The sequence below is a fragment of the Geospiza fortis genome, unplaced genomic scaffold, assembly GCF_000277835.1.
Source record: "Geospiza fortis unplaced genomic scaffold, GeoFor_1.0 C13957757, whole genome shotgun sequence".
Classification (NCBI taxonomy): Eukaryota; Metazoa; Chordata; class Aves; order Passeriformes; family Thraupidae; genus Geospiza; species Geospiza fortis.
The window spans coordinates 1-7,214 of NW_005055668.1; the positions used below are offsets into that span (position 1 = coordinate 1).

General features: G+C 43.7%; 1 long non-coding RNA gene across 1 annotated transcript; it reads left to right on the forward strand.

Annotated features, from left to right (window-relative positions):
• The first annotated feature begins 3,110 nt into the window (after nucleotides 1-3,110).
• Nucleotides 3,111-6,682, forward strand: LOC115949313. Its single transcript, XR_004082836.1, has 2 exons — nucleotides 3,111-3,271; nucleotides 4,084-6,682. It is a non-coding gene; the product is annotated as an uncharacterized LOC115949313 (long non-coding RNA).
• The last annotated feature ends 532 nt before the right edge of the window (nucleotides 6,683-7,214 follow it).

Consider the following 7,214-nt stretch of genomic DNA (forward strand, 5'->3'; position numbering starts at 1 on the left):
AATGTCAGCTATCCAGAGAATTATTTCTTCATCAGCACTCTTAGTTTATAAATAAAATCAAGTATTTCATATTACTTAAATAAATAGGCCACAAAAGCAGCAGAACAACTCGTTCTTAACTATGTCTTTTGTGTTAAGCACAGACTTGGTACAAGTAATAGGCAAGTCATTTATAATTATCAAACAATTAATTAGCTAGATGTAACAACCTGAGCCCTGCCACAGTCCTGGAAGCCACACAAGCTTCTGCTCAGAAAGGCTTCAAGAAATGCACACAAATAATCCCATCTCACAGAGATGATTGTCATCTTTAAGTTAAGCCTTGGAATAAAGCCAGTTTTATCTCTGAACCCTGACCAGAGGCAAGCCTAGGAGAACACATTCCAGCACAGCTAAGAAAAAATTTAAATGCAATTTTTTTCCTCGGCTGGTCAGGGGCTCACAGTTCTGGGCTAAAGGCTTCAATACCAGTGAGAAAAGTCTTCCTCAGCTCAGGTGCCTCTGGCCAGAATGAGAGCTGGTCCCTCGAGGTCTGGGCTGGGGGAGTTTTGCCTTGTGGCTCCCTTGCAGTCACTGCTCTTGGTTCTCCTTGGCTGCAGCTGGGTCAGCACCACACAAGCACCACAGGGATGGAGCATTCTCACTCCAGCTCTGGGGTCCCTGGGACTGAAACCATGTCAGGGAAAAACAAAGTTACAATTTGTTCATTTTCCCTTTCTTTGTATCCTATGAATCAAGACAGTTATTCTGATAAAATTGGTTTAGTTGTGCTCAGTCATGATTTGTTCCCTCAAATTGTCAGGGTTTAACTGCCAGCATGGCTGAGCCAGCTGTCCTGGAGAGACAAACAGCAAACCCCTGTGCACAGAGAGGTGCAAGTTCTCAGCAGCAGCACATGCATGCACATTCACAATTTGCCTCCCTCATGTATTTGACATTAATATTTCCTCCAACCAGCACTTGTGCAGTTGAGTACCCAGCACACACAGACTTTTTAAAAGACATAACTGAAGCTGAAACAAATTCATGTCTTAAACTAATGCAAATAAGATTTTTTTGCAGTAGTGCTGCAGAGCTAATCAGCAGTTTCTTCTAGTTTGTTACTTAATTAGCTTTGCCAAATATAAATACAATTTTTGAAAGAGGTCAGTACCATCAAAGAACTTGCTTCCTTGAACCTAGAAAAACAATCTAAGGAAGTGAATCATTTGCAAGAGCTCTTTGGAGAATCAGAGAGGGGTACAGACAATAAGCTAATTTATGTGAGTTATTATTAAAACAAAGCAACACATAAAAGAAAGTTTACTTTCATAAACTGACTACAGTAAGCTCTAAGAACCTTCAATACCTCCCTAAGTCCAAAGAGGAGTTAAGAAAAGTTGTAATCAAATGACTACATGATCAGTTTTGCCACTGTTATCTGCTGCAGCACAAAAAGTGCACCTTTAAATGTACCAATTGCCCAAACTTAGAGATTATTACACTACTGAGACCTAATCAGCTGTAGCCAGTGCTGGGTCCTCTCTGCCACCATTCAGGTCCTTCCAATATCCCAAAATGTGACAAACCAACTATCTGAATCTCACATATTAAAACATACCACCAGTGCTTGTCCCTTGTTTTTCCTCCATTCTGTACTCCCATGTGTCTGTATTAGAAAAATTCCTGAACCCAGCCCCATAGAACCCATCCAAGTCAAGTCCTAAAAACCAGGTGATCAAAAAGACCTTATTTTTCTCCAAGATGAAATTAAAGGCTTTGTGCCTGCTAGGACCCAGGTTCATGGCTCAGTGTTTCTCCTGCAGCAGTTGATGATGCAGCTTAATGGCAAAATCAACCCTTGCAAGGGAAAGCACAGAGCCCTGAGCTCAGGTCTGGGCAGGTGAGTAAAGAAGGAGATTTTTGAGGAGGTGCTTTTGAAAGTTTGTGTTTTAAGGCAGATACAGCAAAACCAGAGCAGGCCCTGTCTGTGTGGGCTGTGCCACTCACCTGCGTTGGACTTGATGTCACCTGGGCACAATCCCCAGCACGGGAGGGTCCCAGCCCAGCTTTGCTCACATGGCTGGGGCTGTTCCTCTCAGTGCTCCTTTGGCAGAGCTTTGAAATAGAACACAGGAGGGTAACACAAGTTTCCCTCAAAATCCAACACAACAGCAAACCAGCACAGAACAGCACAGGATTACTGTAAGAACAGAGTGTCAGGGACCCTTGTGGGGTACATGCTCCAAGGTCACGTTCGAAGCTGGGCTCAGTTCAAAGTTAGATGGAGTTGCTCAGGGCTTTAACAGTCTTCTGTTTAAAGCCTACAGGTAATGTTTAAACACCCAAAATAAGTATTTTAATGGAAGAGCAGCATCTTATTTCCTGGAACACAAGATTGGTACCTAGAAAACCAATTCTCAGTTTTGAGTGCTTCTGTATGTGGCCTTGGGCTGGGTAATCTCCTTGCAGGGTGGGAGGGCAGTGCTAGCACACCTGATGAGTAACTCCTCCATGTGGAGGAGTCTGCAGTGTCACACACAGGAATCAACCAAATCAGGCTTGTTATTTCAGTGAAGGAAGGGCTGGGGGTGCAAGACACAGTAATCTGATGCTGAAACCTGCTCAAAACCACCCACCATGTGCCCAGATGTGGGTTCCTGCAAACCAGTCCTCACCCATCCCGTCTGTAAGGCAGGAGTTGGTCTGATCAGAATGGAGAGGTTTGTATCAAAGTGCTCAGGTTTGTAAAAGCAATCCAGGAAACAACTTCCTCCTCTGCCAGTGTCAGCAGCACTGGAAATCAACAGAGGGGCTGTGAGCAGCCTTATAGCACTGACAGCAGGCTCCCCTCTCAGTGTTTGCTCTCTTGGCTTCAAGGGAGCTCTAGGGCAGCACCAGTGATACCAAGCCTGCCATGAGGCTTTAGGAGCACTGTCAGCAGTTAGAGCAGCCTCACACTGGAAATCACATTTGGAAAAAGATGTGCTTTACGGGTTTAACAGTCCTTTGGGACTGGGATTATCCTTACCAGGGATTTGGAGAGAGCCCTGGGTAAGGGGTAAATGGCCAGGATGAGCAAACATTTAAACACTAAAACTTGCTTTGTTTGTTTTTTTAATGAAACAGGGTGCTGGAAAGTGAAGAAGGAAGGAAAGGATACTTAGTCTATCCCACCAGCAAGAACCATGGTTCCAGTCAGAAGGGGAGGAAGGCATCACTGAAAGGAAACGGGAGGAGGATTGACTATATGCTCTACACAGAAGAAGGTCTCTACCTGGAGTGGAAAGTGGTGAGTTTCAGAGTTGCCAAAAAGGCTGTAACTTGCACAGCATGCTTCTCTGAATGGCACTGCAGCCTGTTCTGCTTGGATTAACACCCATACTCCTGGGAGGACTGGCTGCTTTGCTATTTTCCACTTCTGCATGCAGGTACCATGTTTGTAAAGCTACTACATAACAAAGTTGAGTTTGAGGATTCCAGCAGCAGCACTGGTAGATGTACTGCTCTTCCAAAACAACCAACCAACCTTCATTTCACTCAATTTGCCCAGCTGTTTTGCTGGATGCTTTTCCTGTTCCTGCATTCTGAATATTTTTTTAATGTTTTCAAGTGTTTGGATGTTCTTTTATGTCTATATAAAAACCTACCTAAGTTACAACTCTGCAGTATGTAGGGAGAAGCTAACATGAGGGAGTACCCAGAGGGAGAACTTGTCGGGTGCAGTCTGCTTCCTAGTGTAGGGCCTTGCCTTGTACAGAGTTCCATGATGAAAACAAGGAGCTCATCCACATCTATTTACCATACCCTGCACGTGGATCACCTACTGCAGATGAGTCTGTCTGGAACAACAGAGATGTTACTGTAAATGGAAAGAAAAGGCCCAACAGATTTCATCCAGAGCAGCTCAGCTGCATGAGTGGCTCGCTCACCCTCTGCAGCACTGCCAGGCCCTGAGTGGCAGCTCCTCATCAGCCCAGCCAAACCAGGCTGCTCCCACACCTCTATAATACACTAAGGCAGTTCAAAGAGGCTGAGCTCTGATGTGTGGAATGACAGACTGGTTTTTCAGCTCCTTATCCTATTTTTGTTGTCCTTCTGCAGGAAGTGGAAGAGTTCAGCTTTATCACCCAGCTGGCAGGCCTGACTGACCACCTTCCAGTAGCAATGCGTCTCATGGTGTCTACAGGAGAGGATGACCCTTAAAACTGACCAGCTCAGAGAGATTAAAGAGGGAAACATGAATGATATTTCAAAAATATCAGAGGATGAGAATGAACTATTCTGGTGCCACGTTAGGAAAGATGACCAGACCTGACCTGGGCTACTCCCAGAAAGTACCAACAATGTGGATCTAAAAAGGGAAGAAATGGAAGGGGCTGTGGCCAAAAGCCACTGTCACAAGTGGCTCAGGCAACAGGGCAGGCCTGTACTACAAAGCTTTCACTGTGGACCGAACGGAACCGAGATGGAAGTCCTAATTCCTTCTGAACCAGTGCCATTCTTACTAAAACATGTTTTTATACTAATATATAGCACAATTTAGTTTGTACTTAGTCTGTGAGTTAGTGCTGCTCAATGGTTTTTTGCATCATTTCTTTGTCTAACTACAAAGCTGCAGCTTTTTCTCTTTCTTTAGCCTGTGACAGTTGTAGTTCGTGCTCGCAGCAGCCGCATGCGCCCGCACTGCATGCACGGGAGGAACCGGGCAGAGGAACCTGGCAGCAGGCAAGGGAGGGCACAAAGCAGGCCCAGCCAAAGCCTCCTGGGACTGGAAACCCTTCTGTCAGTACAGGTAGACCTTAAACCAAACAACTCTCTTCAATTTGCAGACTGGTATCTTCCTGTCTCATTGAAGGATAATTAAAAGATTTGGAATCGAGACTTCAAGAACACAGTCCCACCCTTATTCCAGCTGTGTTCCCACTGAAATCATGAACTCTTTTGTCTGAATGATGACTCCAGAATCAGGCCTTCAGCTTTCTAAATGCAACCTATTCCCTTAAGAAGAAATAGTTTCCCTGTAATGTCTTTCTTTCCCACGTGTGGGACAGTTCTGAATTATGGTATGGGATATGTATGTTACAGTAGAGTGAATAGATTCCTGTAGTACCATTGGTAACACCAGAGCCAACATTCTGCCTTAGCTAGAAAGGGTAAGTGGGAAATGAATTGTAAAATGCATGCTAGATATAGAGTAAAAATAAACATAAGTGACATTTGGGGGAAAAAGGTGTAGAACAGTGTATGATTGATAAGGCAGAATAACCTGACCATTTTCTAAAGGAATCAGTACACTTAAAGGGGAAGTGGAACGTTGCCAGAAGGAGAGTAGAGAATAGAACTGTGACTCTTGGCCTTAGGTAACTGCTTCCCAGGAACAGAGGCTGTTTTGATGTCTGTGAGACACGATTCTCCATTCGTTAAGCACCCACAGACTTGAATGGGGGTCTTGCCATCTGAATCATAATTCTTTCCATTAAAGCTCTTCAAGTGTGGGGCTCCCCTCTGCCATCTTGTCCCCATGACCTGACCTACCCAGCCTCTGTAACCTTAACAAAAATAATGAAAACCAGAGAATCAGGTCCATAATGAGACTTGGCATTTTTTAGGGATTTAATTTCAGAGGGTTTGTGTTGTTGGGAGAACAATGAAACCCCTTCTGTTTTAACCCTCACTTAGTTTCTTCTGCCTATTTCCTGTTCTAGTTTAGTTTTATTTCCCCTTGCATTACAAATCCCCTGTGTTAAGAAGAGTTAACCCAATATTAGATGTACTCCATTAAGTAACCTGTTTTAGTTATGCTGCCCACAAACTCCTGAGGACGCTCTTGTTTTTGTTTAGTTTACACTTGCTGTGAATCAGCTTGAGCTAAATCAGAATAGATCTAAATTAGAAATCTCAGTCTGCACAGCTTCTGGTACTTGCTTAGTTAGCTACAGTAACCAACAGAACTTGTACTTAGATCTGATTTTGCAAATAGAGAAACTCGTAGTAGTCATGAGAGTACAGGACTAACAGTATTGGCTAATTCCAAGGAGGCAGCAAGGCCACTGCTCACACTCTCCCTCTGCACCTGGTCTTGACTCATTTTATGCCTCATTTTCCAGTCCTGGGGTTCCTTCAGCAGAGACTGCCTCTTAAAAGTGTACTGTGCCAAACCATGGGGTAGTCTGAAGTGCAACCCATGGGGACTCAAAAATGGAACCAGACTCAGCTCCCCTTTTTATAAAATTAGGAATTCAAGTTTACAGAATCAGAGACTTTAGTGTACTACCCCAGTGCACCATCAGTTTCCCACTTTGTATGTCTGTCTTTATACAGAGGGTGCACATATGTGCAATGTGTCTTTCGGGTTTCTTATTGCTCCAGTCAATTCAGAAAAACTTGTACCCAAACCAATGCTTTTTAATCCTGTTTTCTACCTTGCTTGTATTTTATTAATCTTTTTTAAAAAACCCAAACAGTACCAGTAGCAATTTGTGTGCTGTCCAGCAGATATTTCTCAGTAGTAAGACTAACTACAAGGTACGGTATTTTTAATAGTTTTCCTAACAATGTAAATTAAAATTTGATATCCATTTCACCAAGTATCAGTCGCAGGAGCTGAATTTGACACTGTGTGGGATACAAACATAAAACTACTGCCAAACAATGTTACATTATTTGCAGTAAAACTACCATGGTCTAAATTACTTTAAAATTTGTTCTGTGGCTTTGTGCTGACTGAAAAATCAGCCACTTTCATCAACTTTTTGAGATATGCTGAGAAATGTGTTTTCAAATTTGAAGTAAACTGTTTTAGATTTTGATGTTGCTAGTTCCTCAGTGCTCAAGAACTGGCTAGTTGTAAAATGCTCTCTTACACAACACACACACATTTAACCAGTGTAAGTAGTTCTAATTTACTGTCTTGGGGATGTGGCTTTGCAAGGGAGTGATGCTGGGGGGTTCAGCATTGTGGCACCACTGTGCAGATGCTCCTTGGTTTTTGCATGGATCCTGTGCCTTCTGCTGCCTTGGCAGTGCTTGCAGGGGTCAGAGAGTGTCTGTAGCAGTGACCTGGAATGAACAGGCTTCCCCTTCCACAACAGTGACCTCCAGGAGAAAAATGAGTTTTGCCTACATCACTCCAGCCACCACAGTTCCATCCAACAGCCCACAGAGAATCCACCCAGACAATGCCTGTACTGGCACAATATCAACCATCACAGGCCTTAGGCAGACACTATAGG